This window comes from Parasteatoda tepidariorum, chromosome 6 (genome assembly GCF_982258835.1).
Source record: "Parasteatoda tepidariorum strain Cologne lab strain chromosome 6, Ptep-v5.0, whole genome shotgun sequence".
Lineage (NCBI taxonomy): Eukaryota > Metazoa > Arthropoda > Arachnida > Araneae > Theridiidae > Parasteatoda > Parasteatoda tepidariorum.
The window spans coordinates 94807449-94835152 of record NC_141760.1 but is presented as its reverse complement, the minus strand read 5'-3'; the positions used below and the strand labels follow the sequence as shown (position 1 = coordinate 94835152).

The 27704-nt window shown below is 29.4% G+C and overlaps 1 protein-coding gene and 1 non-coding gene across 2 annotated transcripts in view; both read right to left on the bottom strand.

The window, feature by feature from the left end:
• The window catches only part of LOC107457355 (inactive tyrosine-protein kinase RYK), a 185137-nt gene that overhangs the window by 113888 nt on the left and 43545 nt on the right, over positions 1 to 27704 (bottom strand). The gene's annotated exons all lie outside the window — the stretch shown is intronic.
• On the bottom strand, positions 21506 to 21577 carry TRNAA-UGC (transfer RNA alanine (anticodon UGC)). The gene has a single exon. It is a non-coding gene; the product is annotated as a tRNA-Ala (tRNA).

The following is a 27704-nucleotide window of genomic DNA, read 5'->3' as shown; positions in this document are numbered from 1 at the left end:
AATTTAAAGCTTGATATAGCCATGCAAATAACACCAGGTTAGTAGATAAAATAAGATAATAGATAAGCCATACGTTTCTGACAGGATTATGTTTAATGCAGACTACTATACTGTGGTGATAAGTTCAATGAATGAAAACAAAAGCTTAATATAATACGAGGGTTGCTATTTATATTTCTGGCCTAATAATGAAAAAACAAATATGTAGGATCGAAATTGGCTTTATTGTTTTTCAAAATATTCTCCATGATGATCAATACACTTTTGTATGCGTTTGAACCAATTTTCAAAGCACTTTTTCCAGTCCGATTAAGGTTACTCCAAAACATGCGTTTTGAATGCATCAACCGCTTCTTCGGGGGTCGAAAATCGTTGTCCACGTAATTTATTTTTGATGTGTAGGAATAAGAAGAAGTCATTGGGTGCCAAATCAGGGCTGTACGGCGGATGACCCTATCAGTTCGATCTTTCGCTCCGTCAGAAATGCCTTTGTTTGAGTCGATGTGTGAGAGCTCGCATTGTCATGATGAAGAATGATTCGCCCGTTCTTCTGCTTTTTCGAATTTCTCCTATGACTTCTGGCAAACAAATGGTCGCGTACCATTCAGAATTGACCGTCCTGCGTTGCTCTAACGCCACTGTTGCCACATGACCGTTAATGCCGAAGAAACAGGCAATCATTTGTTTCGATGTGCTTCTTCCTCGAACAACTTTTGTTGGTTTTGCCTCGTCTTGGAAGACCCATACAGTTGATTGCTGTTCTGTTTCCTGCTCATATGCATAGATCCATGATTCGTCACCTGTGTAGATGTTATACACAGCCTTTGATGTACCTTGAACGTATTTTTCCAACATTTCCTTGCACCAATCGACACGAGCCTTTTTTTGAGCGTTTGTCAGATTATGCGGGATCCAACGCGAACAAATTTTTTTTACGCTTAAATGTTCATGCAATATTTTATTGATGCTAGTCATACTAATGTCCAAAGACGCTTCTATCTCACGGTATGTCACATGACGATCTTGCTTTATCAGTTCACGCACAGCATCGATCTTTTCTGGCACAACAACGGATTTTGGATGACCTGCACGGGATTCGTCCTGGATCGAACATCGACCACGATTAAGTTCGTTATACCAATTTTTTACAGTGCTGTAGGATGGCGCTTTATCGCTGAATAAAGAATTAAGTTCATCGAAGCACTCTTGTCTTCACAATCCACGTCGAAAGTTATGAAAAATAATGGCACGAAAATGTTCACGATTCAATTTCATTTTTTGAAAGAGAAGAACTTTTCAATTTACTGTCAACAACACAAATGAAGCTATAATGGTAAATCGTCTGCTGAATTTATGTTTAAAAATATCAAACTTTCGATTAAAATCGTCTGCGGTCGCCTAGCAACACTTACTGTTGCCAAGACCAGAAATATAAATAGCAACCCTCGTATGTTATATTGAAGGTAATAATGTTAAGTGGTTCTAAAAATGAGGTCTTGCTTAAATAAATTAAAAGAGGATAAAAGTTAAAAAGCTAGTGTTTATTGTATTAGTAGGGCAGGAAATATGGGACCTAATATAAATAGATCATTGGAATATGTTAGAAAAATGTCAATAGCTTTAACTTTTAGGAACAAAATATTTTATTATTTTTTTTATGATTTTCAATAATTAATGATTTTTTATTACTAAAACTGAAGAAGACGTGATAGCGGTATTTTAATAATAAAATAAAATAAATGTGCTTCGAGTAGTTTTTTTCTCTAAAATTCTTTATTTTACGTAAATTGGTTTAAAAAAAATCAGATTTTCATTGAAGTCTAACCAATTTTGAAGAAAATAAATAAACAACTATTAAATTAAGGAAATTAAATGTATATGTCATAATACTTTGATTACAACTTTTGCAATATATTGCGATATTTTATTTGTCTTAAACTGAAATGGGCTTGGTATTAAAGTTTCAAATTAATTTCCCCGAGTATATTTTATAACAGAGTTATACAGGGTGTTCTAAAATTATCTTTACAACTTCAAAAATTCATAACTTCGAACATAAACAAGATATTTATATTCTATCTTTTGCATGTATTACTGCAACTAATAAAGTCTTTTTTTCAATAGGCTGAAAAGTTTTAAGTGAGGATGTGGACACCACAACAGAAAGCTCAATGCGTCTCATGGCCGTATTCGCTCCACATTTTCTGGACTTGTGCTGGGTCGTCCAACTCCACTTTTATGCAATACTGATCCGGTGCTCATGAAGCTTGTGTGCCATGCACGGATGGAGGATCTGGATGGTGGGTCTCTTTGGAAATTTGTCCTGAAGTTCCGTTGAACCTGTGTATCTGATTTCGTCTCTATGAACCATGAGACGCATTGAGCTTTCTGTTGTGGTGTCCCCATCCTCACTTATAACTTTTTAGCCTATTGAAAAAAAAAACTTTATTAGTTGCAGTAATACATGCAAAAGACAGAATATAAATATGTTGTTCATGTTTGAAGTTATGAATTTTTGAAGTTGTAAAGATAATTTTGGAACACCCTGTATTTTAAATAGTTCTACGTATATTTCTTTTATAAAATCTCTTTAAAAATGAAGCTTACCCTCCAATTTGATAAAAAAAAATATTTTATCGTATTCCTCGGAATATTGTTGTATAAGAGATTCCTTTAAATTCAGTTAAATTTAAATTATTCTAATTCTTCCAATTTCGAATATAACTACATTTTTTGAACATTACAATGCTTCTGAAAATCTTTCATATTTTCTTGGAAAGAGTTAAGCAAAAATAAACTGACGAGGTAGAATAGAATTGAATAAATGATACCTTGATACTATTTCAATGAAAAGCTCCAACAAATGTATGTAGCACAAACTGATAAAAAATATCTAGTTTCTTCAGTCATAAAAAATTGATATTTTTTCGAATTCCCCTTTTGAAAATATTCGTGATTCCTAGTTTTCGTTCGTAAAATTTATATTTTTATTGCATGCACTTTCATCGAGCGATGCGAAGCAAATAAATAGGATTTGAAATCATTGAAAAAGTTTTGAAAAAGGAGCTTATACATCATCGCAAACACATTTCACGAGTGTTTATTTTTTGAATTTATATCTTTCAATTGCTACACAGATGTGATTTCTGTTGTATCTTTAGTTGTTCTGATTTCATTTTATGTTTGCTTGTTTTTTTTTCATCATATAAAAAAACTATATATGCAATTATGTTGTTTTCTATATGTTATATATGTAATACAAAAATTAAATACTTTTGTATTAATAAAAGCATTAAAACTTCATTCCTTTTCATAAAATATCTTTAGTAAAGGATAAGGGTAGAAATTCTATTTTGGGACTTCAAGGCTAAAAACATGCCAATGAATAATAATTAGATTTATACTTCAAAAGAGAAGTTATTTTAAGATCTTTCACTTCCATATAAGGAAAGATTAAACGATTTGCTATGAGTAATAAATAAATTTGATGAGGCGTAAGAATACAGAAAAGGCTTATGACTGGACTATTTACTCTTTTTAATCATCCTATATAACGCAGGACCGAATGTTTTTGCGTGGCTTTTTGTTGCTTATCATGCTTAACTAAAATCCGTCTGCTTAGACGGGACATGGGTCTCCCCCCATCGCCAGCGGGAGGAGTCTAAAATGTGTATGCTTTCACCATAGCTTCTAAATAAACAGATAATGCACAACTGGACTCTTTAATCATGCTTTTTTCACGCAATTAACTAAAAAATATCGGTGTGGATACACCGCATATTTCATATATATAGTAAATTTTAGAAATAAGCTTATTCTTAGTTTTTAGAAAATTTTAAAAGTAGGCTTTCAGAGGACTTTTTTAGTTACTGTGATTGCTTAAAAGGATTTGTATAATTGGAAGTTGAGTATAAATTTACAGTAACTAGTAGGATTTTTTTAAACACTATTTCGTATTTCCTGAAATATAATGTTTTTTAAAAATTATATAATCAATATACCTCTTAAAATATATTCGTGATTTTCTAAGTTTAAAAAAATTTAATATTAATTAATTAACTATTAAACTTAAGGACCGTACATAAATGATGTCATGCATTTTTTCAATGCTTCGTCACAAAGTGTCACACTTCACCTCTCTCCCCTTGTCATATATGTTGCGCTGCATTACATAAACATATACTAGCAGTTCAGAAACATAACACATGCTATTTTCCGATTATGAGTTAATCAATGTTCAACTCCGTGGCCTTGTAAGTTTGAACCCAACTCAGAAGAAAAGGGAACTTCTGAATGAAGCATTAGGACAAACAAACCATCGTAGAGTGAGTTTTGATTGAACTAGCCTGTATTTGAGTTAAACGGTGAGGAAAACCATGGAAACCACCCACGTTTAGCCCAAATGCAAGAAGATTCTAACCCATGATTTTTTTCAAACATGAATTTATATCGGTTACAATATTGAAATTACATTACCTTTTTAACGAGAATGAAATAAAAATGCAATTTAAATCTGTGGAGTCGCATGTGCTGAAGGCTGAATGAAAGACATAAAAATTAGAATTCAATAAGAATAAGAAGATTGTCTTCTGAAACTTGGAAGTCTTTCAAATAACCACCATTCAAATGCTTTCTCTTTCTTTCAGCAATCAAACGTGTTTTGCTGTTTTATGCTCCACCTTGCTTACATAGTGATTCGTAAGATCTTGAAAGTATTTATATTTGATATTGTTATTATATATTCGGATTGAAAGAAACATTTTGAAGCTATAGAGTATATTCCGACTGAATTAGATATTTTAAAGCTCTAGGGCATATTCTACTATATCAGGGGTTTCCAACTTACATGAGGCTGAGGGTGGCAATTAAAAATACCAGTCAAATGGCGGGCCTCAACTTTATCAGAATTTGATATAGGACTCTTTTATGTTTGAAGGAACATTAAATATTACTGTCAGATTTTTTTATCAAGCTGAACCAAACAAAAGTATTGAATTACAAATTAAAATAAAAAGTAGATTTTTAAAAATATTTAATTGCATATTAAAAAATTCTGGCTACAATACATTTAATTGTGCACCTATGTATTAAACAATTAATGTGCAACAGATATCAAATTGTTAAGACACAAAACTTAAAAGTATTTAAAACCCATATAGATTTTTTACAAAAATTGTCCGGAAAAAAATGACAACTAATATAATTTAGTTCGCGGGCCAAAAAAAAAGCTTCATGGTCCGGATGAGGCCGCTGGCCGCCAGTTGGTAACCACTGTTCCACATAATATAACATAATATTATAGTATTATAATTATAGAAATATATCATTATTATGAGTACTATAGTATTATAGAAATTAATATATATAATACTGTTTTATATTAAATAATATTTATTAATTAATATAATACTGATAATAAATTATTATCAGTATCATAAAATTATTATAATATAATATTTAGGGGATTTATTGTTAAAGAAAGTGAAGCAGCAAAGATGTAAATAGGATGTTAATAAGTAAGAGAAGATGTAAAGATGTAAATAAGTAAGAAAGTAGGAAGGCGTGCAATAATTTTGTATAAGAAATTTGCTCAGGTTCAGATATATGTTTTAAAAATAGTTTTTTTTTTTTTACAAAAATCCGCATATCTTAAGGACCATCTATTTTCATAAATATCATAATATGCAAATTGTCGTAGTTCTGTTATGACACATTATCGCACTTTTAATAAAGCTCGTTTTATCCAAGCAAACTGATATTAATGATGAAAAGTACCTTTCCCCTTACAGAGGGAAAAATGTCATACCAATTATGGTAGCACCAACATAAATGAGTAAGACACTATATATGTAAAGGCGATGATTAATGATTCAAACACGTCACATTCATATCTCGTTTTTCCCTTTATCTAATCCCACAAGGGGAAAACAGGGATAACGACGGTAAAAATAAGATTGCGATGAGTTAGAAAAGGGTTACTGAAAAGAAAAAAAGACTTTGAAATGAAAAGTTGTGTAAAATGGCTCGTTTGACAGAATGAGATAATTAATGAATAATGATACTTTGTATATTTAAACTGAAAACAAAAAACAAAACAAATAGATGGAATTTGATAACAAAAACTATCAGGAAATGAAACCCAATTGTTGATATTGGGAAAAAAACTAACATTGTATATTTTGATATGTTTTTTGGAATAATAGTAAAAAGTGAAAGTTTTTGCTAATAGAACGTAGAAAATCGTAAGCTTTTTTTTTATAGAAAGAACAGAAAACAATAAGAATATACTACCCTAAATTTAAAGTATATTTGATAGAAAACATGTAAAACCAGTCGTGCTTTCTTACTTTGATAATATTTTTAATATTTTTTTGTGGACTAACAGCAAAAAATTACATTCAGAAGGTTAAAGATTATTAGGCCAATAATATATTTCTGTTAAAAACTTTTAAGCATTTTATCATTAATTTTTTTATTACATAAGACTGTTTGCTTTTATTAAATTGTTTTGTATTATTAATTTCCAAATAACTCAATAAATTTTTTTTTTCTATTAGTTATTTTTAATAGCAGTGTAACATTCGCTTTCTTAGTTAATGGTATATATTTTTATGGTATATATTTTAATGGTTAATGGTATTATTATTAGGTAATGATAATGTTCAATATCATTATTTATTTAGTTAATAATATATAAAAACTTTTCTTTAAAAAAATGTTTAACAGCCAAGTTTAAACTTATTTAAATAAAAATTATTTATGCTAAAGGTTTATTAAGTATAGGCTTATTTATTAATTAATTTTTTCATTAATTTCTACTTTCATTTTATGAATATAAAATTAAATTTATTACTTTTTGATTACTTTTTAAATATTTACTTTTTAAATTTATTTTATGAAAAATAATATAAATAGTTAAGCACTCTTTTTTTAAAATTTTTACAAGCATTAATTACAAAAAGGAAGCGATAAGCACTGATTTGAATGAAGAAATTTTAGATGAATTAATAAATAGAAACATAGAAGCTACCGAATAAATCATTTCTAATAAATCCTATTCGGGTTGATTTCGGACAGCAAACAAATTTTTTTTCTGAGGACTGGATTTAAGCCTATTACTGGTATTTTAGGTATTTTAGGAATATTTTACTTGCATTCATGAGCACGAATGCAAGTATATGTAATTTATTTCGTGTTATTTATGTTTCAAATTAGATTGTACAATAAATTGTATTGTTGCGCAAATATTAATCTATACATTATATTAAAATGACTGTTTAAAAAACAGCTTATCAAATAATATTTTTATATCAAAACTCAAATCAAGCAAAGCAACTTAATTGTGCATCATATACACAATATATAAATAGTTTTTCTTCTTTTCCTAAAAGCTAAAACATTATTAAATAAATTCAATGCAAGATTATAATAATTACATATATTGAAAAATATAATAATTATATGTATCGAAAATTATAATAATTATATATATTCAAAAATATAATAATTATATAAATTCAAAATTATAATAATTATATATATTCGAAATTATAATTATATATTTACAAAATTATTATAATTATATATATATTCAAAAATATAATAATTATATATATTGAAAATTATAATAATTATATATATTCAAAATTATAATTCATACATACAAAATTATAATAATTATATATATTGAAAAATATAATAATTATATCTATTGAAAAATATAATAATTATATATATTGAAAAATATAATAATTATATATATTGAAAATTATAATAATTATATATATTGAAAATTATAATAATTATATATATTCAAAATTATAATTATATATATGCAAAATTATAATAATTATATATATTCAAAATATAATAATTATAGATAATAATTATAGATAAGTAAACGTCTTAAAGTAACAAAGAAAAAAAAATTCTCGCTACCCCCGCTTTCATCAAATTTATTTATCTCATCAATGTATTTCAATCTTATCTACTCTCTAATTTTCTAATTCACCTCATCTTTCTGATTCAGCAATATATATATTACAAAAAAAAAATTTCAAATTTATTTCAAATCTATTATTTGTTTGTTTAAAACATGTTGGTAATATTTTGCTAGTTTAGTATACTCTCAAAAATTAGCAGAAAATATAGATAATATACGAAACATAACATTATATATATCTTTTTATGCTTCCTTCTCTATTTTATTTTTAGCATCAAAGGAATGGTAAGTTAAGCCTTTGATGTTAGAGAAAAAAAAGAATGATAAATCAGCAAAAAAAAAATCTGAGGAAGTAGAGGGAATAAAAACTCTGATTGGGGAATGAAATATATCGTCAATGAGTCCCATAAGTGCCATAAAATGAGTAAAAAACTTCTATCTTAACCAATAGAGACAGAAATAAAGGGAAAATTTCCCCATTTTCACATGACATTATTGCTATTTCTGGTCAGAAAAAGTGCCGATTCCGATTTGTAAGTTTCAACTCTGGTGGAGTATAAAAAAGAAAGCTATTATAATAATAGCACAGAAGGGAAATGGTAAAAAGGAAAGAATTATTAGTTTTGAAATATTACTGTTATGAAAGATATCTACGTCTGCACATTATACCTTGCATAAAAAGTCTATTTTTAGTTCGTATTCTTGATATTTGCGAGGATGTGAGTGCTCAGTTATTTTTTGAAATGTTCTTTATCGATATATTTTATTGTCATTTTGGATTCATGAGTGCTTGAATAGAAACTATTTATGGAAGAGAAAATCAGTTTTTGTTCTAGCTGACGAAAAGGAACGATTATTTTTTCTTTTATCTTTATGAGCATAATTACTTTCTTCATTTCCAGAAAATATATCCACAATACTGTCGTAAGAAAAAAAAAGCATTTTAGAACTATTACACCATCAAAATATTATCCTTTTACTTACGCATGATGGAGGCATTCTGGTTCACTTATTGTACCTGCCGTAAGTAAAGGGTTAAATCTTATGCTGTCGAAATAGTAACTATCTGTAATTGAGAGCCGCGATGGCTCAGGGGATAGAGCGTTCGCCTTCCAATGAGGTGAACCGGGTTCGAATCCAACCGATGGCTGGTCGATACGAATCCGCTTCCGGCTTGTACCGACCGCAATGGTAACGTGAAATATCCTCAGTGGTAGACGGATCCTGGGTTAGAACAAAATCGTAACCTCCTTTCTTTTGAAATTTTAGATAATTGGTTGAGGTTGGCTGGAATACTGGCCAGGCGCGGATAATACGGGTAAGGGTTTTACTAACCTAGGTACGTATCCGCGTCTGGAAGGAAAAAAAGAAAGTTCCTTGCCGTAAGGCTAACCGTGAGAGGATCTAGCGGTTTTCTTCTCCATGTAACGCAAACGTGGGTTAGTTCCATCAAAATGTCTTCCACGAAGTCGAATTTCTCCCAATACTTGATCCAGGAGTTACTTTGTCTTCTGGATTGGGTTCAAAATTCAAGGCTACGGGATTGAACATTAGTCGTCGTAAACCCACAAAATTGGGTAGGCTGTTCAACGACGGGTATCAAATAATATAAAATATGTAATTTGGTATTAATATCATTTGCATCACACGTGATGTATGTCAGCAACAATATTTTGTAAATACGCAGTGAAAAATTCTAGATTAAATTAAGGTATTGAAATTTCTTACTTGAACATGTTATTAATTTCTTACTAGAACATGTTATTAATTTCTTACTAGATCATGGAATAATTATCATAAAATCACTGACCACTCTAATTAAATATACATCACTGTAAAAATTACGGTATAATATTTTATGTAAGAAAATGAGTTTTACGGTAAAATGGATATTACTGATAATGCATTCAAAGTGCCGATAATTTATAAAATAATTTGATCTTTAATGTCTTACAGTAGGTATATATGCCAGAATTGCCTTTGTATCAATGCATGATATATATCTTTGTATCAAATATGTGAAAACAATTCTATCCATGTTGATAACAAACCTGCACGAAAAATATTTAATTTTGGAATGTTTATATAGAATTATCAGATTGTTCATTATAATTAAAAATAATTTTCAAGTTATTATTTATAATTGAATTCAGTTTTATTGTTACCCTTTGCTTTTTACATTTACTTTTTAATTTTACGTTTTACTTTTTTTCAGATGTTTAACTATTATGAACTCATAAATTGATTAAAAACAGAAATATGACCTCATAAATAGTATTATGATATAAGATTACACAATAACGTAGAGCAGAGGTCGCCAAAGTGGTCTATATAGACCCCCAGGGGTCTATTTAACATAAGCGGTGGTCGATCTGAGCCAGGTGGTCGAATGGAGGTCGATCCGAACCGGAAGGGTCGATTGGTCGAAGGATTATCAGTATTTTTCAGATATGTATGTGCCAATTAGAAATAAAAGAAGAAGACTTGGAAATATATACAGGTAATCTTCAAAAATTGAGCGACGGTTTTAAACTGCGTTTTGTTGATTTGGAAAACATTGACATCCCTGATTGGATTATTGTGCCATTTTCTGCTCAAATTGAAAACGTGAACATCAACCTGCAAGATGAGCTTGCTGAATTATTATGGGGATTTGAAGCAAAGACGCTTTTTAAAAATTTAACAATAAGAAAATTTTGGACAAATATAAATATAATGCAAAAATATGTAAGACTTTACGAAATAGCTCAGCCATTTATGATAGCATTTCCAAGTTCCTATATGGTTGAAGCCGGTTTCAGTCACGTAAATTCAATCTTAACTAAGAACAGAAATAAATTAAATGTGGAGTTTCGAGGGGATTTAAGATTAAAATTGACCAATTTTGAACCCAATATAACAAACCTTGCAAAAAAAAAAAATAAATAAAAAATAAAAAAAACACTTGGCACACCCATGTCATTGATTAAGAAGCAATAAATCCGTAGTTACTTTACTTATTATTCCTACTTACTTATAATTACTTATTATTTCATAAATATTAAGGTATTTATATTTCAACATTAATATATTTTTCATAAAACTATTGTTACACTATGTACTATTACTTTAATAAATGTTCAAAATCATAAAATAAATGTACAAACACAGTATCTAATAGAGTTTTATTTTAATCAACAGAAAATTACTTTTATGGGGGTCGAAAAATTATGTAGGGGTCGATGATCAAAAAAGTTTGGCAACCTCTGACGTAGAGGAAAAGTCCCTCATATAAAAAATTCTTCTTAAAAAATAAAATTAGAACATAGCAATTATTATGTTAATCACTACTGTATCTCATGTACGGGTGAACGGTGTGCATTACTAGGATTTGGCGAAACTTGCAAAAATCAAAAGCACCGCAAAATTACATAAAAAAATTTAAAATTTTAAGAAATGATTTTCTTACCACATTCTGCTATTTCCCGTTCTCCCTTTAGTTCGGGCTAGTGTCTAAATTGTTTCAACTTAGATCTATCAACTACACATACAAAACACACCAAGCATAAATCGCACAGTTAGCTCGGAGCACATAATACAGAGACATTGTATGAGATTTCCTTGTAAATTATAATTTACAAAAAATTTTTCACTTTTATAATTTTACATAGATATTTTTTATAATCATATTTATAAAATGCTCCCAATAAAATAAAGTGAAATCTATCAGTTTAACAAACTTTTACAACTTAAACAATGTGTAAAAATTCTCAAAACAAAACTGTTGCTGGCATATGCTTCTAATGAAATGAAATCTAGCAGTTTTAAAATCTTTTACAATTTATAAAAATCATCAAGAGTTTTGAAAACAAAAATACTGCAAGGCAATGCTTCGCATAAATTATTTCGAATTCTTCCAGTTTCATAACCTTTTACAACTTACACAAAGCATCAAAAATGATACAAGCTAATGCTTCTAAGAAGATAAAGAGAAATCTTGTGATAAATTTTAGATGGTTGTGGACAACTCATTCAAAGCATCAAAAGTTCTGAAAAGAAAAACACCGCAAGCCAATTCTTCGCATAAAATAATTCGAATTCTTGCAGTTTTATAACCCTTTACAACTTGTACAAAGCATCAAAAATGCTGCAAGACATTACTCCTCATAAAATAAAGAGAAATCTTGTGATAAATTTTAGATGTCTGATAGCTATAGCAAACTTTGTATCTCATTATAGGAGATTTCGGAAGAAAAAGAGAAGAGCCCGATATCGGAAACTCATCGAAACAAATAAGTAGGCTCATTTCGTCCGTGTCCTGTGTGTGGTGAAAGAGCTGCTAGGTTGTATAATGATTATAATGATGGGCTATAGAGGTTTATCCAATAGTTTGAATGACTTCCGATTTGATATAGGCTTGTGTAAAAATGGCAAAATAAAATTATTTTATGTTTGCCATGTACGGAAATACATTCATTTAGTTTTGTAGTTGTAAATAAGTGTACCTCATGACCTATAGTGACATAATAAGTGACACTGCTTTTTTGGGAGATTTAAAGAGATTGCTATTAATGGTGGGATATCTGAATAATGATATATCTCAGCACTTTTTTATTTCTACTGTGTTAAATTTCTTTTATTATTATTTGACTAATTATATATATATATATATATATATATATATATATATATATATATATATATATATATATATATATATATATATATATATATATATATATATATATATATATATATATATATATATATATATATAGGTTTTTTGCGATATCGACACATATAAAGAATAATTTTTATCTTAGGATAATTATTCTTTACTCAGAAATATCGCGTTTATAGCAATAGATGTGTCTTGATAACGACTATTTGCTTTTACCATTCTTGTTTCTCTACCATTTAGTTTTTTATTTTATTCATGTTTTTCATGTTAATTTGTGTTTTTATATATATATATATATATATGCATGCCATGAAATTTCATTTTTGCGTGTCCTAACTCCGGTCAAATTTCCACTCGCCATTAGTTTTTCAAAAAATATAAAATGAAATAATAAATTAACAGTTTAATATTAATAACATTTTAGTGACCAAAACCGTAAAATAATGCAGAAATTAAAAAGAATTACACATATTTATAGCATTAATATAATAATAATAACTTAAAATAAGATTGCCATAAAAATTCAAATCGCTCCATCATCATTAGCATATGTTATTAAAATAAGAAAAACATCAGAAAATTAAAATATTTTGAACACCTTATTTTGGAACACTTTTTGTCTGTATACTGCTGTTTTTCGGACACTTAAATTACATCTGTTCCTTACAGCCCTAGGACCAATTTACGGTAAGCAGAGTGTCCCATTTATAAATATTTTAAGCAAATAATCAAATGTCTCAGATTTCAATGAATTTCTGTTTGCTGTTTACAACCTATTGAGACATTCCGATTTAAAGCGGGTAAAAACTAACTAATAATTTTGAGAAAAAATATAGTAGTCTGATTTCAAATACAACAATTTACAAAACAAAATTTACTCGCTAGCCCACAATATTCGGTCGCCAATGGCGAGCTGGAGAGAGGAAGTTTCGCTCCCTTATATATACAATATCACTGTTAATGACCGAAATTGGCGATGTTGAAACTCAATCGTGATTCTGATTGGTTTAGATGTTAGTGTTATTTTTAAGTGTTCAACGGTATATGTAATTTCAGAGGTCCGTTAGCTCTACGTTGGATACAGGCTGGTAAGTTTACTTTTGAATCTGGTCAATAAGATCGAAAGTATGTGGGCAGTCATAGAAAGGGTTTTAAGAATAAAATATCACCCCTAGTCCGGTATTACAGACGCCATTTTCGATTCGTATTTCGTCGTATTTATGTGGCGATGGAGGTACACAGATTCTATTCATGATAAATTTAGACAGTATCTAACTGTTATTAGATAATTCTGTGCACCTAAATCTGAGAATATTCAAACTTAATGAAGGAGTTGTTTTCTTTCCTTTTCTTTCTGCGCCCACTCCATTAATTTTTGCTTCGATTCAAAATCCTCTTGGGTTTATTAATTTTGCTTATATTGGGTTCACTTCAAGTTTTGGCCGATGTTTTGTTGAAATTTTGCAATGTTTTATTGAAATATCACTATGTTTTTGCCGCCATTCCTGTTACCCGGTGTTTCTCGCAAACAGGAATAGCGCCAAACACAAGTCGCCAAATTCGCCAAGGGGCACCCTGAAGTATATTTTTCCCAATAAATTAATATCAAATAGCATAAACAAATATTTCGGACATTTACTAAAGCGACTGTGTGATTGTTGACATTCGCCGGTGAAAGTTGACAATTTCTTGATTTCTGTCATTCACGGTGACATATACATAACAAATATGAAAAAGATTTAGGGATATTGAAACTAGTTGGCATGGTTTGAAAACAAAAGCAAAATCTCTCATAAGGGGGTGAGGCATAAGGGGTTTGCAAGGAAATTTCCAATATCACTCAATAAATTTGACAATTACGATTTCTTTGATTGCTCCTAGCTACATCGAACAGTATATAAAACAAAAATATAATGTAAAATATTAGAACATCCGTAAACGTATTTGAGAGGTTTCGTAATGATTTTGCAGTTAGGGAGGGTTACTTTAATTTGACTGTGACTAGAAATAAGACAACAGAGTAATGTTTTTGAGATCCGTACATTAAAGTTTTCGACAATGTAAACCGTCGTCTTTCTAAAGGTACTTCAAGATAGAATCAAGTTAACATGTCTTATATACTAGTGAATTGGTGTTTAATTTTTAAAGTGGTAGTTACGCACTTTACCTTCCTTCCAGAATTTTATATGTGATAGATTTCGATGAATGATTACCACTAGTTGGTTTATGCTATTCTTTTATTTACATTATTTATATTCATTACATATTTCCCTCCTTTTTGTTTATTTATGTAATTTCGCTCATTAATTTTCTTAATTTTTTTTGTTTATTAGTCAAGAGACTATATACTTCACAGGATTTGAATAATTGCTTGTTGTTGTTGTTATAGTTAATTTGCGTCGCACTAGAGCAGCACAATGGGCTATTGGCGACGGCCTGGGAAACATCCCTGAGGATGATCCGAAGACATGCCATCACAATTTTGATCCTCTGCAGAGCGGATAGCACCCCCCGCTTCGGTAGCCCGACGACCTGCGCGCGAAGTCGAGCACTTGACGGTAGGCGTATTGACAAAACATACCGTAGATTGTAAACGTGGCGATTGCAGGTGGAGTTGGCGATGGATTACGCGTAAATGTGGTGGGAGAACGAAATTACATTAACCTAAGCAGTGTAATTCGATATTTTCTTCTTCTCCTCGACTAGCCATTATGAATAAAAATAACTCATTAATTCCTTTTAGCAAAGAAAATAAAAAAGAAAATAACACCTTTTTATTGTCAGGATCACTTTACAGTATTCATATTTTATTAAGCGCTATAATTTATATTTTATAAAACGATCTAGTTTTTTGATAAAACAGATTCAATTTTTTAATTTTTTTACAAGAATTGTGTTTGCGAAGAAATAAAAATAATTTATTAATGAACCAATCACAAAAAATAACGTAACATTTTAATACTATGTTTTATTGAAACGCTATTTTGAAGAATTAATTCTATTTAACTTTTATTGTAAGAAAACATAACCTGTTTTATTTTAGTGATATTTTCTATGAAATCAATATTCTCTATAAAAGAATAATGTAAGCTTTTTAATAAAGATTATTTTTTTAGAAATTAACAAAGACATATTATTTACTAGAAAAAAAATAGAGTATTCAAAAATGTTATCACGCTTTAAAGTAATAGTTTCTTGTAAACGAAATAATCAATATTTTTAAAATAAAGTTTGAAAGCGTTTGTTTCATTACTAGAAGCATTCATTATAAAAAAATATATATATTAAATTACTTTTTTGCATAATTTTATGAAATAACTTTTTTTTGGAATGAGATGAGATTTTAAACTTTGTGAAAAATTGATTCAATTCCTTAATATATATAAAAGTCGGTAAATACTTCATTCATTATGGAGGTCATAGATAACTTGATACCTTTTCAATATAAGAATAATAAATGCAATTAATAGAAAATTCACAATTTTAAAAATATATTTTATTTACACGCATTGCATACAGGTTATAATGCAACTATCATACGTAACATAAATTTATAGATTCCTAAATACTGTTATATGAGTTTGGTAATTAAAAATATAATTAAAAAATAACATAATTAAAAAAAATTTCAACCTTCAATTAAAAACTTCCTGTTGTCATATATTAATAATAATTATAATTTTTAGCAACTTTTTTGGGCACAAATTTTTAACTCTCGAACTTAATACTATCCTTTATATGAAAATATCAGAAAATTTATAAAAGAAAAACTATATTTTAAAATTGAGACATTGGCGACGACAGAGGTTAGATGTATGTGCTGAGTTTAAATAAATTATATGTTATAAAACTCACATTTAAGATTTAGATCAATTTATTATCAGGTCATAAGAGTGTTTTTTAATAAATAAATGTAGTGATTGTTTGATTTACAATTGTAAGGTCCTGGGTGTTTAATGTTAAGTTATACATTTCTTTAGAAATAATATTTGAAATATGCAAAGCAGGGCGGCATTCATTTCAACCTAAAAATCATCAACTTAACTTTCAATAACTATAGATAAATAAAAAACAAAAGTTTGATAAAAACTTTAAAAGAAATACTTTTAGAAAAATTCTTTCTAAATAATATTTAAATAAAACACAATCACTTCGTCTGAGTGATTCTGTAAGAAATTCTAAACTTTACAATTTTACAAGTTAGGTGAAAAGTAAATATCTACAATAGTGGTAGGGAATTAAGGAAATTCTAAATCTAAAGTTTGAGTCCTAGAATGTAAACATCTGATCATTAGATCAAAAGTTAGTTTTAGATTTTTCGTTTATTGCTCACTGTACACTAAAAGGTGATTTTTTTTTTCTTTTGAAATTTTGATTTTAATGCCCTTACTTCAACCTCCTTCGAGTTATGCTTACTTTATAAATTTAATCTCAACTTTATTTTTCTTTTCACTTTTAAACTGTAAAAGACTTTTTCTCCATTTGTAAATTATGAAAAAAGTTATTAATCTGATTGCGTAAACAGTTAATTTATTAAAATTGAACATTCTCAATTAGTTTTAATAGTCATTTATAATATTAATAATAATTATTTGCACAAAATTATAATAGAGGAAAGTTTGATTAGAAATTTAAAAGTTCTTGCTACAATAATTAGGGAATTTCTATTGACAAATTCAAGTAATTTTTTTTCCGGAGCAAAATGCATTTTTATTTAAAATGGAACAGTACTGACTTAACATTTATACGATAAAACACTCTCTAATCTCTAATACCGATGACAGGAAAAAAATTTCGTTTTTTTTTTCTTTTCCACAAAAAGTTTAGAACTTAAAATGTTGTTCTTTCATTATAAAGCAGTAGCATAATATTCTCGTATCATGTAAAACTTGATAACGAAGTTACTTATCTACCGTTTTACAGTTATAAAATGAAATGATTATTGAATTCTACTTGCATTTTAAAATGTCAATGTCTCCAGCGTTCAATGAATTTTACGATTATTTTTATAAAACTGTGTATAATGAACATTCCAACAAAAATAATTAGTACAAAATAGCTGCTAATAATTCTCTTAAACATTTATAAATATTATACATTTATAAATTTCAGCCTTTCGCATTATAGCTAAATACGAATTATTGCTACGTCGAAAAATATTTAAGGAATTCCATAATAACTAAAAATTAAATAAAATTTAAGAAAAATTGTAAATGGTTTTTGAGCAGAACCATTAAGTTTAATTAATGAATATAGAATTAGTAACAAAGTTACTGCTGAACAATAATTTTTTTTAATCTTTTAAGTAAACAAACTTTATTGTAATAATCATTTCATTATTAAGGATTAGAGGTTGTTGTGAAATTATTAATTTTAATAAGTGGATGAGTAGGTAAAGAAGTTCACTACTCGAAATACGCGTATACATTTAATGAAAGTTATGAAAATACAGAAGGGGGCTATGGAGGTAATAATATATAATTTTTTTTATCTTAGCTTTATTACGATCTTCTAAAAAACGCTAATAAACACAATTATGTTAACAAATACAAACGATTATGTCGGAGCTATAACAAAAAAATACGCTTTATATTTCATTTAATGCAGAAGAATCTAATGAAGATCAGCTTATTTGAAACTCTGAAATGTGACACCCATATATAACTTGGTGAATGATAGATACGTGATACCGAAAACAAAACAAAAACATAAGCACACAGCTGTTTGGCGATTTGCGAGACGCTCCTTCAACGCCGATAGATATTTTCGCCAACCCCTTTACAATCTACGGTATGTTTTGTCAATACGCTGACGGTAGAACAATTTAACAAGGACCAATACCGCACATCCTCGGTTCCTACGCAGACTAATCCAAGTGGTCCACCACCCGCACACTGACCGCAGCAAGTGATCACGTCCGCAAATCACCATTGAGGGGATTTACTTGCAGCCTATATCAACCTTCCTCTAACAATAGCTACCTCAAGATAAATTCAAGTTAACATGTCTTATATACTAGTGAATAGGTGTTTAATATTTATAGTGGTAGTTACGCTACAACACAAAGCTTTTTATTATCAGTGAACTTTTGGTAACTTGAATACACAAATCATAATTTCTATATTTATGAGTTGTATTGCTTTACCATCATCATATTTATGCATCATATTTAAAATATGATGCATCTACTTGCAAAAACTACTAAAAATCTGCAGAAAACTGCAAATTTCGAAAAAACTACTCCTTAATATTGTAACTCGCATATAATCTCTGTTTTTAAAGTTTTTTTTTCGCTTTTCTTTATTGAATCAGTGTCTTTACTGTTAAGCTTTTGACTGAATTTTATTTAAATATAAATCTTTCTTAGACAAGTACACAATATCTTAAACATGTTGCCATACTGGTTAATATCTTAAAATTATAAAAATTAATATTCATGATTAGCTATATCAAAAATTTAGAAAGATTGTCACAAATATTTAATAAAAGAAATATTAAACAAAAAAAAATAAATATACTTGCAGAAAACATGCAACAAAATACACAGTTTTTTCTAAGATTAAGTTTGATTGAACAAAAGCTGTATTTATAAAGTGTATTATTTTTTTCTTAATTGATCTTAGTCATTTTAGGGGATTAATTGTTAATACCTTATTATTTCCCTTTCCCCCTAGAACGTAAAGAAGTGTACCCAATCATCGTAGGGATTAGATTCCCTCAAATCTTCCGCTAAGTTCCCTTCAAAAAGCCTAGATATGGATTTGTTCTCTAATTAAGAGGCCACTTGGAAAAGCTCCCGCATTGGGGGGTATTGTATCAGCAAATATGGGAAAAGAGGGATTTGTCTGATCTTATTTTTCCCTACATTTACAATATTCGGAGAAAAGAAAAAAAGCTCATTAACGGAAGTTTGTATTAATTTTGCCTTATATATGTTAATTGGTGTCTTTTAAGACGGTTTAATTGGCATAAAATAATTTTACATGCTGCAGTCTGGAATTTCTTTATTCTTCGGATGAAATTTAAGATACTTACGCATAATTATAAGAGAATGGTTGAATCGTGATTGAAAAATTTGTACAGTAGATAGATTGATAAAAAGTATTAAGTGTATTTGGTGTATCTTTTACGAACGGCATTATTGAATTTACAGAAAAATGCAAGTGTGCTTTTATCAAAAGTATCGTTATGATTTATCTGTACAATAAGGAGAATTTCTACTCATTATATTTAATAATTTTAAAACGCATCAAAGTAAAAAAGAATGAGAAGAATATGTAATTTATACTCCAGCTGACATTTTGAGAAAAGTGAGTTTTCGTAGGAAAAAAATCTTATTATTATCTTAGTTAACTAAGCAACATTATTTTATTTTGTCAATCTTCGTTCTTTAGTTATTTCATTGTCTTTAATATTGAGATCAGTATATGGCTACACTCATAATAAAGGTTGTGTTGCCATCGCTGCTCCATATCTATCCATATAAACTAAATTTAGTTTCATCGTAAATACATGTTAAACTACATTTAAATTTATTTTTCATAAATCGCAATCATATATTTTCTCAACTATTTATTATTTTCAACTCTTTAATCAAACTAAATCGATATATAAGGGGTAGTATATAAGTAATTACCTCAAATGGCCTTTTTTTATAAATACATGCTTCTGTATTTTAAATTGATAGATCAGACTAGATAATTGAAGAGTAAGTCTGAACAACACGGAAGAACTTCTAGAAGAGATAGGGCGCATCATAATGATTAAAAATAGTAGGATGAACCCTCATCTGGATATGTCGTCGTGAGCCGCTAGGGGAGCTTCCTTGTGATAAATTGTTTCTAAGTGGTTCTTCGTCTTCAATTGATTGATGGAAACTTTTTCGAGCAAGAGCCATGGTTTGGCTGTAACGAGCCCAGAGTTGTGATGGCTCAGAGGATAGAGCGTTCGCCTTCCAATGAGGTGAACCGAGTTCGAATCCGCTTCCGGCTTGCAACGACCACAATGGTAACGGGAAATATCTTTAGTGTTAGACGGATCAGGGGTTTCAGTCTCTCTGTCGTAAGGCTAACTGTGGAAGGTTCTGCAGGTCTTCCTCTCCATGTAACGCAAATGCGGGTTAGTTCCATCAAAAAGTCCGCCAAGAAGGCGAATTTCTCCCAATTCCCTTGTCTTCTGAATTGGGTTCAAAATTGCAAGGCTATATGGAGTTGAACATTAGTAGTAAAAAAATTGGGTCGGCTGTTCAACGACGGTTATAAAAAGGAATAAAATATAACGGGCCCAAAACTAGTTTAAAATTACTTCTTCGCGTTCGAACAGGTACTTATTAATCTAAATTTTATTGACTCTATATTTCATAATAATTATTGCCAAAAAATGGCAGTAATATTATTTCAGTATTAGATTTTTAATCTTAATTTAAATATTTGGAAAGTTTTTTTTTAAATTATATATTTATAGATAAATAGATGTATTGAGAGATAGATAACCAATTAAGTAACCAACCAATTAAGTACCAATGTTTTCGTGAATTATTTTTAAAAAGTTTAAGACTAGTAGCTTAATTATTTCATTCTTAAAATTCATCTTGAAGAAGCAAGACAGTCGTATTCAGCATATTTTATTATTATTACTATTAATAACAATAATAATAATAATACGGTGAATATGACTGTCTTGCTTCTTCAAGATGAATTTTAAGAATGAAATAATTAAGCTACCAGTCTTTATCTTTTTAAAAACAATTCACGGGAAAAAATTGATAATTAATTGATTAAAAGAAATTCTGACCCCCCCCCCCAATTGTGTATTCCTAACCACCACTATCAAAAAAAAAGAAATATCCTAAAAAATATAAAATTAAGCAAAATATTTTCTAAGGATGAATTAAACAAAAAGCTTGGAGGTGTGGGGGATCGAACCCCAGGCCTTTCACATGCAAAGCGAACGCTCTACCACTGAGCTACACCCCCGCGACTGTGCGAGCATTCTTAAACATTCACTCAATCAAACAAAGAGTAACAATATGAATAATTTATTAGTGGACTATCACCTGCTTTTTATATACACATCCCAAAGGAAGACGAAAATCATACCCTGGCAATTATATTAAATAACCCAATAATTTATGAAGGACCAGAAAATACATTAAGAGCAAACTAGTACTGAAATAAATGATTTCTGAAACAATTTTTTAATTATTTTAGTTAAAATAAAAGAAGAAAAAAACTAAATTATATAAATTTTATGCGGAAATGGCATATTTTTATTACATCATAGATTAGGTTTGATAGATTAGACCTGTTAAAGCAGAAAGATAAAGTATATTAGAAAGTATATTAAGATAGAATAAATAGATTTGAAGTGCTCCTCTTGCTTATTACATGTTTAAGTATGTTAGTTTTAAATATGTTTAGTAAATTCTTTAGAATATATATCGTTATTCTAGTAATCTAACTTCAGCATAGATAACTACAGTCGCATAAGCCCAGTGGCGTAGAATAAAGAGTTATGGTGCAAAGAGCATCCAGTAACTATTTTTTTCCGTGTTTATTTTTTTTAAAGTGTTTACTTACTTATGACTATTATGTTTTTAATTTCTTTTTTCAATTATTATTATGAAGTTTTTCCCTTAATATTTTTTAAAATTTATTTTGATCTCTTTTAGATTTTCACCGAATAATTTTCTGATACTTTCACGATGTGCTTCAAGCATTTTTCGAAATCACGTAACAATTATAACTATCCCTTAAAGCAAAAAATTTAATAACAATAAAGATGCATGAAACATTGATCATAGCGAAAAGTTATTTTTTGTGTTTTCTATAGGGTTATTCTCGATAATCATTAAGGCAAATATATTTACTGGTCAATTTAAAACAATTAACTGTTTTGAATAAAAGTACATTTTGATGAATATTTAAATAAAGTAATGATTAAGAAATTGATTAAAAAAGCTTATAAAAAATAGGCTAAAAAGACATATATTCCAATATTTCTGAGTAAAAATGCATTAAGTGTCCGAAATATGACGGTTCTTGCCAAGAAGACGCTTGAAGTTATTATTTATTTATACAATTGCATTTTATTTTTATTTATTTACTTTTTTAATAGATTATAAACAAAAATATGTTACAGTTTTGCAGAAATTTATAGAGAAAACTATCATACACAGCGCTTGAAAGTAGTTTTCATAAATGTACGTTTTATAATGAAATAAATTCCTCTAAATTATACTCGCTAAGCAAGCATAAACCCGCATTTAAAGTGCTGTTAGACATTAAATTCTGGATGCATGCAAATTAAATAAATAGTGGAGTTTATTTCATTGTTATAATTCGCAAGTGTATAATTCAGTTTTAAGTATCACCGTCTAAAGTAACACACGCAAGTTGTTAAAGTGAATAAGCAGGTCCAACTTCGTAACCTTTCAGCAGATTTTGTAATTTTATCAGTGGTTGATTTAATGCTCACCATACAATCTAAATGACTCTATACAGTCAGTGCTTCATTATAATAAGTCCATTCCCGGCTTTTATCTTAATGGTGATTCATTTGCATAATGCTTGAATGTTGACGTATGGAAGCGAGATGAGTTATTTCGTTTTGAGCTATTTCAGAAGATTCATCAGAATTGCATTGTTTCTAATGAATTAAATTTAAAAGGCTGCATTCAGAGTTGAACAAAACAGTATGAATGGCGTTAGAATTTATAACTAATTAAACTTTTGACTATTGATACCGATATTGGTTGAAAAAATGGCTATAACATATCGGTTGAATCGGACAAATCCATATAGGGTCGATATTGACAGAATAATGAATTCAAAATATTGGGTGAATCTAAAATCTAGATATAGTGACTACATTGTCTCGATAGGGTCTAAAAATTGTAGTCTAATTCGATTCGATATCAGACAATTCTATGTAGGGCCCATATTAGCTGAATAGCTATAATTAGCTATTAAATATATACAAGGGGGCTCCGCCCCCTGCTCGCTACGCTCGCCAACCCCCAGAACTGCTTGGCAGTTCCATTGCATATTGCTTCGCAATCTTATAAAAACATTTTAACAAATTTAAATTTTAAAATAAAAATGCCAGATATTGAAATCAATTACTTAATGAAATTTATACACTTCTCTGCCCCCTTCACAATTTGATTATCTTTTCTTCATGTAGCTGAGAAATTTGGAGCTGTAGCAGAGAATATATCTCAATAAGAAATGCTTTCCCGTTAAAAATTCCGCCATTCATTTCTCTGACGTCTGCCAGAGATATTACGACGCCTGATAGCAGGCATTTTATTTAGGCAGCAGGCACTAAATAAATAAATAGAACTAAATAACTAAGATATCGTCTTAAATCTCAAATCAAAATAATTGTTTGTAGAAAGTTTGTTTTGGTTTGAATATTCGCATGATGCCATTGCCATTTTATTGTAACGAAACAAAAAATTTATCATGAAACTAAAAATTTATCAAAGGAACTAAAGATATTGAATTCTTTTTTTAAGAAATTCAGTTCCGTTTTTTTTATCCACTCTTATTTTTGTTTATCAATCTATTAATTCAGAAATGCTTTAAATCAAACGATGCTTACGGAAACAATGCTTATGCGAACCACCCGAAAAATGATTTGCTGAATTCTCATTGGTTGAAATTAAATTATTAATTTTATTAATTAATTAAAGGAAATTTTCATAATTTAAGACCTTATTGCACGTCTACATAACAATACCTTTAAAACGACACCTTATTTGTTTAATTCTGTTGCGTAGTTTGGGAGTTTTTAGCGAGACAAAATATTGCTAGCCTATTAATATATAGATAGCTATAAAATAAGAATAATTAGCTATAAATTTTTTTTTTATTTTATAACCCTAGTTGAACAATCGACGAAATTTTGGGTTTACGACTACTAATATCCAACTCCGACTACTAATAGCCTTGTAATTTTGAACCAATCCAGAAAACAGGGAAACTCCTGGATCAGTACAGGTATGATTTGTTATGGGAATATGGAGGACTTTGAGACTCGACAGATTTAGCGTGCATCAGTCACCATTTACTACACGGGGAGTCTTCGGCCGGCGGGGATTGAACCCACGACCACTTTCACATGGGCCCAGTGCCAACCAGGTTATCCCGGCAGCAGCTATAAAATATTGGATGAATCGGACAATCTTATATGGGGACGATATTGAATGAAAAGTGACTGTAAAATATTGGTTGAAGTGGACAATTTTGTATGGGGCCAACATCGAAAAATAATTGCCCTTATTGAGAGAAGATTAATGAATATTGGTTTAATGATGATCCAAGTTATTTTGCTGTTGTGGTTGAAATTAATATGCTTACTTTAATTATTTTATAATCGGAGTTGAGCAGCCAACCCAATCCTGAGTTTCCGACTATTAATGTTAAACTCCGTAGTCTTGTAATTTTGGATGCAACCCAGAAGACAAAGGGACTCCTGAATCAAACATTGAGACAAAATGAACGCGGAGAACTTTTTGACGGAAGTGATCTGCATTTACTTTACATGGAGAGGCAAAAATCACGAAAACAACTCGCGGTTAGCCCGAAGGAAAAGGTATTCTAACCCATGATCTGTCTACCACGACTGGGTATATTTAACATCAGCACTGTGATCGGTTCGAGCTGGGAACAGAATTCGTATAAACAAGCTCCCGCTGTGATTCGAACCTGGGACTCCTCATTGGGAGGCGAACGCTCTATGATAAGAACAGAAATTATAAAGCTATATTTGTAAATTTGTTTGAACAAAGTCCATAGCTATGAAGTTCCTTAATGGTTATAGCTATGGTTCTAAAAGTATATAATAAGCCGTGAATGATTATGTCTAATTATTATTCAGGATATTCCTTTAAGGACTGCCTGGAAAATGTCTGTGGCATAACTACCACTATAAATAGTGAATACCAATTCACTAGTATATAAGACATGTTAACTTCATCTATCTTACAGGTATCTTTTGATACATGAAGGTTGACATAGCCAATAAATAAATCCCCTATAATGAATTATTAGGGTTATAATCATACAGGGATATAATTCTTCATCATGTCAGTCTTTATCTATCTAAAGGTACCTCTAAGATAGAATCAAGTTAGCATGTCTTATATACTGGAGAATTGATATTTAATATTTATAGTGGTAGTTATGCCACAAATCTATATTTTTTATGTGGATTGATTTCCTAATAAACCTCATAAGTGTAATTGAAAAAAACTTTATAATTTTAGAATGCTACTCCAGATTGAAGCAAAAAAAGAAAAAAGCAAATTAGAGAGTCATAAATGAATAATTGAGTGACAAACAGGTAAAAACGTTATGGAAATGCGTCGCATTACTATGGAAAATGGGATGAAAACATCAGAACCAGATTGATTGCTTGATATTTGCTTTTCAGTTATAATATATATCCCCAAATAACTAAATTGGTTTTGATGCTAATAGTGCAGACCACTTCAGAAGTGATTGGTTAAATTTTTCTTTGCTATTTATAGACTGAGGAAATAAGTATAGTCAAAACCACCAGAATATGTTAAAATTTACCTTGCTTCTGGTTCTATGGGAACACCTAAAATCTCGGTAATTTTGGTCGAAATGGTTTGGCAATGATTTTGATAAAATTAACTGTAAAATATAAGTTTATAATAGTCAATAAAATTTGGTAAATGTGGTAAAATTTGGTAGTTTTATCATGATATGTTAGAACACGGCCTTTAAATCATTTATTCAGTTTTGCACTTTTTATTACATGTGCTTTAAAAAGTACTACAAGTTTGAAAACCAGAATTTCCAGTAAACTGTTACCATATGAATGGAAAATAACCAAATAAGTAGTTAAAATACCAAGTATTTTGATTTCATTAACCAGAATTGTGATTTTTTCATTACCAGAAACGTCATCACCTTACACTGCAATTTTTACTTGAATTTTTTTTTCTCAGTGTATATTTGATTACTACTGTTTGTAAGACAACCGTAAATTTTTAGGAATTTCTGAAAGATTCTGAATAATAATATAATGGTATAAAGGGTGGCGATCATGAATATGTTTGCATAAAATGTAATGATACTGATTGATTGTTTGAATATAGGGTATAGTGGCACAAAATTCAAAAGAGGACATGCTACGCGAAATACGGTAGCGCAGCCCAAAAGTCAAAGCTCATTGCTGATTTAAAATCAGTGCTTCGAAAGTATAAAAGATGTTTTATAAAATCTCATCCTACGGAAAACACAAGAAAAGTGTTCCCCAGTATAATTTATCTATGAGTGTGGCAGGCAAAAAAAAATTAATAACAGCCTCTAACTTAATCAAACAAATAATTAACATTTATTTAATTCCATTTCTAACAGCCAGCAGCGTAAATAATTCATATTTTTGAATCATGTTTTTCAACTGTTTTTTTTACAAACTACAATTAGCAATACACCAATTCAAAAACACTACACTAAGCCTCAAACACGAATTTTATCTCAGCTGCATTACCAAAATTCCAGGGGAAAAAAATAAATGTGCTGTTTTACAAATTGGAGCGTGTCGGAATCCAATTAGCAAAGCGAAATATTTTTCACATACCTCCAGAAACAAAAGGAACTAACAAATATTTCTTAGTGCAGTCGTCGTATCCAGAGAAAAATCATCATGGAGAAAATTCCCGGAAAATCATTTTTCTTCGGGGCATGCAGAGACACGTTAACGAAGTGGAAATGATTAAATTTGTTCTCTCACATTGGAGCAATACCTTACCTTTGGGAATGCGCCACAGCTTAAAGCATATTTCGAGTTTTAAGCTTTTCAACATTCGAATTTTATAGCTTTGTAAATAAGTTCGTAATTTAAAAATCATAAATAATTCATTGTTTTAGCTGTTAAAATTTTAGGAACAAAGTATTTATTGTTATGCCTAGTTTTATTATTTCAAGGGAAATATAAAAGTGAATTGGATGCATTTTTGTTTTTAGGTTTTAATTGGCGAATTGTTTACAAAAATGCTTCCTACTTAAGAGATAATGTTCTGTATCTTAAATTTAAAACTCTAAAATCTTAAAACATTGGTTCAAA